A 6000-nucleotide genomic window follows, 5' to 3' on the forward strand; every position below is an offset into this window, starting at 1 on the left:
TATTGGGGAGAACCAGGGCCAGCACTCAAAATGCTAAGAAGCAAGTGAATTTTACTCTCATGACCCAAGTGATGGGAGCTGCAACTGAGCCTAAGTGCTTTGAGGCTACTCAGGGCAATCTGGCATGTTAGAAAGCCATGGAAGCTGAGATTAGATCCATTCAAAAGAATGCTACATGGGACTTGGTTGATGTGCCCATTGGCAAGATAGATCTAATGTGGTATTGGATGCTATGATCATCTATTTTTTCAACGCTCTTCTTTGGTCTAGCATCCATACCATGTGGGGTGTCTTTGACCAAGGAATCACTAAGGACTCACTAAGAGTTTGTTTGATCACAAAGAAAGGTAAAATCACATGTTCTAGAGTATAATTTTTGCATTGGCAAGATTGGCTCCATGGTTTGATGCAGTATCTTTATGGTTAAGCTTCTCATCTCACACCTTTTTTTGGCACTCCTTAATGGCATGCCTGCGTCACTTGTAATAGTAGCATATGCATAGTTTCTTCACAAAGAGAGCTTGCTCACTCAGGACGTTTATTTTCTTCATCCTTTGAAGAGTCTGTACTTTTCTCTTTTTTGTTTGCCATTTTTCTTCCTTGAAGTGATTTGTGTCTCCTCTAGGCATCACTTAGTGTCAGGGTTGCCAAATTTGCCAAAGCAAACACACATGCTTCATAAGATTTATGCAATTGGTGAGAAGTACAAATACAGACTCATCCTCACTAATGGTAGTTCGGCTGGTGTGCCCCCGGGGGATTCACAGGGGGAAACTTATGATATCACATGAGTGTACAATAGGGGGGTTTTTTGAAATGAGGCATAAGCTTATAACATTAGGGGTGGGGGCCCTTTTTTATTTTTTCCCAATATTGAACTTAAGTTAAAGGGTCCATGCAATATTTAAGAGGAGGGGACATAGTATAGGCTACCTTGGGTAACTAGTCCGAACAAGTTTTGTTTTGTGTATGGTTTTAAATAGTCATAGGCAAAGTAATCTAGATTTTCTTATTGCGTAATCTAAATGCTTGAGAAAGAATGTAGATTTAAGGAAAGGGGGGGACATAATAGAATTTTTATGGTATCTTATAAGCTTAAATTGGGGTGTTTTATCATCCTACATGGATCTTAAATAGGGGGTTTTCTTGAAGTTCATGCACGCAGGTGATGTCCCCCTTTAATGAAGAGTGAATCCCCTGGGGGTGTGCCAGATTACAAAGATTACGAATGTGACTAGCCACATTTATTCCTTTGTCCATCTCAAGCTGGTGCAAGATCTTTATAAGGGACAGTAGAGCAACTGTGTTTACTTGGCATAGTCTTTGAAGTATTTCCTAGGTTTCATGGAAGGGTACTTGTTACCCTACCTAGTCAATCTGGGAATCTACCAACCCAAAAACTAGAAAGGCTAGTTCCTTTATATCTAGAGTTACCCAAGCGACCATGTCCATGAGGTGACTAGTAGAGGGCTTAACTCTAGAAATAATTCCCCACATATCTCTTTCAATCAAACCCACCTTCACTTTTACAAACCATGTATGATATTTGCTCCCTCAAAACGATCTTTCTTGTTAAAATATTTGTTGTTTGGAGCCATGAGCCTTGCCCCATAATCACTTAGATGATGGTTGATCAATTACACATAAGGAGAACACAAGGTCTTCATTTAGGAAGCTCACGTTTAGAACAATACAATAAGCTCAAGAATTTGTCATCAAGAAATGTTCACAAAGAAATACAAGATTTTTGTGAATGACCTTGGAGAAAACTGATAAAGGGCTCAATTAGCTTTTTAGTCGATGTGACAATTAGAACCTTGGAAAGAGGGGCCCAAAGGGCACAAAGGTCTTTGTGCCCTTTGTTGAGATAAGTTTTACCAAATTATGTCACGTGTAGGAGAAACAAGGAGTTGAAACCCTTATCCTCACGTCCCTTCATCCAAGTTTCCTTTTGAGATGCGATGCCCTTCTTTGCACTCTGCTCAACCATTTGTTAGCGGCTATTTCTTGGTTTTCTACTACAACCAGTTAGCTCTCTGCTATTCTCAAGCTTGCACCTTGCCAATCACGTGCAGTCATAGATAGGAGGTTGGCCATCATTCAACATTTCATTTTCAACTCGAGCTATTTCTCTCTTCTACAAGTTTTGCTTGTAGGTCGTTGTGCATGGAGCTACTTCTATAGTGGCTGGTTGTCTATCACAAGAGAAGCTCCTTTGTTACACATCTGTACAAGAGTTCAACTGCTCCAGGCTTCTTGCAACAAGTGGATTGTTGTCGGTGACCTCTTGCAGACTGTTATGGCTGCCTTTGTTTGTTGATGCTAATGAGCTCTTCACACGTTCTTGCTCTCAAGGTGGCTTCTTTAGTATGGTTGTAGCTTCCGGCTGGCCTCTACATAGTAGTTCTTGCTGTTGTCTATCCAAGCTTGTAGACATTCGAGATCTACATGATGGCATTCAACCTACTACTATTCATTGGTTGAGCAACTTGTTGATGATCTTGTAGCTTCCTGTGTAGTGGTTTACAAATGCATAGTGGTCTTTTATAGATACATGGTCGATTGAGTCCCCGTAGTGTTAGTAGATATGGATAAACTAGGTAGAGGCTAATTAGGCTCTCTTTCTTCTCTACCCCTCTTTTAATCTCTCCCTATCTCTCTATCTTGAAGAGGAATATAGATATCTCTCACAAAAAAGAAAACACACTCTCTCTCAGGAAATTTCTCACTCACTTACAAGAAGAATGCTCCAAAAATTTTATCAAGAAACACTCTAGAGAGAGTGAACAAAAATATGGATGAAAATCTCTTAGCAAAAATGAGCTCTAAAGAAGATCACTCAAGAGAATCTCTCTCTCTCTCTCTCTCTCTAGATCTCTCTCACATGAGCTTCCCAAGCTCTAATACCATGATAAAATCTAGAGAGTAGTTAAGCAAAATGTGTAATATGGAATGAGAGATGAAAGCATGAAACACAATGTATCACAAAGCAACTCAAACTATATTGATCAATAAGAGGATAAGACTCACAAAGATATCTCACACACTCATGTACAAGACCTTAAATAGGCAAGAGGAGGAATCCACTTGTCCTTCACTTAGCACTCCACCTCCAAGTGTCTCACATGCAAGGAGATAATTGCAATCATTTTCCAAATAGCACCCCCATGTGTCTCAAGCCCAGTACATAACTAGAACCTTAGACACCGACTCCACTTAGGTACCCATAGATCCAATGTGGTATTGGATGCTATGATCAACTATTTTTGAACATTACATCCCACAAGGTTCTTCATCACCTTTGCTTATAACACGTTTTTCTATCTATTGCATGATTGTGACCTCCTTGCTTATACAAAATGGCATTGAGAGCTCCATTTGTCATACGCTTTGCTCTCTACTTCTCTTGAGTTCTTTCTTCAGTTTGAGATAGCATGAAGTCCATTAGCTATCAAACCTGACTTATGGCAAGTACCACAATGCCACCTAAGCATAGTCCTTTTATAAGCACAGGCCTGTAAGCAGCATGTGAATCCATATGCCACATCATCAAAAGGCCTCTTCTTGTTTAAAATTTTGACAAGTCGTAGATCATAGCACCAACATTACAATTTTAATGCCATGAAGGCAACACGTAAAGCTTAGTTAACAGCAGTGCATTCCTACCACCCCATGAGCTACTATAATCCCACCTCTCTCCTTTTCTTTCATGGAATGACTAGCCCATGTCAGATAGCTTTGGAGAGGAAACATCGCCTCACCATATTGTATTGCATATTTTACAAGAAATAGAGCTCGAGTAGAGACTACTTCCCAAACAGATGATCTAGAGGATATCTTTCACAGCCCTAATTATATTCCTAGTGGAACAAGTTCCTCTGATAATTCCCTACATGTCCAGGAGGTGCACGAGAAAAACTGAGCTAGAAAGATCAATGCTATCCAATCCAACACAAGAATTACTACAAAGAACACTTGCCACTAATATTGCAGTTAGTGTCTTTGTGATTGCAAGGAAGCAACTGAATTTCAACCCCCTCCCACCACCTTCAAAGAAGAAGAAAAAGAAGCCTATCAAAGTTCAAGTTCAAGTTCACACTCAACAAAAAATGCAAAACCCATTGGTCAAAGCTGCAAAGTTTACTGACAAGAAAGATCAAGACCCTGATAGCCATGTTGGGCAATTTGAGACAAGGTGGATAGCTAGTGGATTCGGACAACTGCCAGACGATATTAAGAAGGAGCAATTTGCTGCGATGTTCAATGGTAAAGCAATGAATTGGTCTATGCAGTATGGTATTGCACATTTTCACACTGATGATGAATTAAAGATTGCTTTCTTAAGTCATTTTAGGAAAGAAAAAACACTAAAGGACATCTTGAAAAACTGAGAACAATGAAACAAAAAGACCTCATGGTTGAGGACTATTCACAGATGTTTAGAAACCTCAATAGAAGGCTCATAGCAAATCAAAGACCTACCCAGAAGCAACTGGGAGACTATTTTTGCAAAGGATTAAACAAGGAGCTGAGAACTACAGTAGCTGCCAGGGACTAACTTGGAGGAGCAAATGATTATAACAATATGGTGGAAGCTGACCAATGAGCAGAGAGAAGACTTGGTACAACATCAAAATCCAAGAAGACAAAGAAGAAATGACATTCAGATTCAGAAACACACTCAGAGACAGACATAGATAGTGAAGCAGAAGAAGATATTGAAGATGAGGAAGATGACTCATCAGAAAATGATGAGTATGATGAGGAATACTCCAAGAAAAAGAAGAAAGAGAAAAAGAAAAAGCTAAAAGAAAAATCCACAGCAAAGAAGACAGTAGACAAAATCTCCAAGTTGGAGAAGATGATAAAAGACTTGCTGCAAAGCTTAAAGCCACCCCCACAACAACAAAAGGTTCCATGTGAATTATATAAAAAGGACAATCAAGACAAAGAAAGATCCTGGTACAACCCCAATTATAGAGGCAGAGTACCACCTTACATTCAACAACAACAGAATCAAGCACCAGTAATACCTGCTAATCAAATAGCAGTGGCAAGACCACCACAACAAAGGTATCAAAATGTAGCTCCAAGAAGGCCGAATCAACAACCATGGGGGAACTAGCAGCAAAGGCAAATGCAAGACCAAGCTTGCACCTACTATGGTATGGATGGCCATAGGCAAGGTCCACCATGTGAGCTTTGGTGCAAGTACAGGGAAGAAAGGGGTATACCCATTGTTCAATACGATGGAAGGAACAATCAAAATCATCAGCAACATCCTCCTCTAGGAGTACATATGGTCTATCTAGAGCCCATCCATCAGGAGTACAAATACAACAATCAATGTAATCAAAGAAATATTCAGGCTTTTGTAGTTACGAGATCGAAGAATACAAAGCCATTACCAGGGCTAGGAAATACCCCAAGGGAAATAGCCAGGCCAATGAACTAGCCAAATCAAACTAAGACAAGGAACAAAGCATTGTGACAAGTGCTACTGAACAATGCCTGACAAGATGTTAGAAAAGAACACTGGAATAACAAAGACAAAGGGATAATGCACTACGAAGAGATCCAACTGTAGTCTGACGATAGTCCGCCTGCACAACAACAACAACACAAAAATCATGCTATAAATTTACAATGCAGTAGCAATACATCAGGGCAGTTTCCAAGGAAGAGCCAACATCCACAAAGTTTTCACTCAAGTCAAAATGCAACTCTAAAACAAAAAATGAACTGAGATTTTTGACCTGAGTTCCCAAAATTATAAAATACAACTGCACAGATAGACCCATGGACTTTGATACATGCCAAAACAACTCTAGGAAGTGAGGATACTACTACAAGAGCCCAAGAGATGTAGCAAGACATGAGCATACAAAATGAGGGCAACACACTCTTTTTCCAAGAGTTAATGGACTCCAAGGTACAAATTACTCTTGATTAACTACTAAACTTGGTTCCAGCTTTCAAACATCAAATTTGTAAGAGATT

Source organism: Dipteris shenzhenensis, chromosome 27 (genome assembly GCF_047967505.1).
Source record: "Dipteris shenzhenensis isolate YYH24624 ecotype China chromosome 27, Dip_SZ_1.0, whole genome shotgun sequence".
In the NCBI taxonomy this organism is placed as follows: Eukaryota; Viridiplantae; Streptophyta; class Polypodiopsida; order Gleicheniales; family Dipteridaceae; genus Dipteris; species Dipteris shenzhenensis.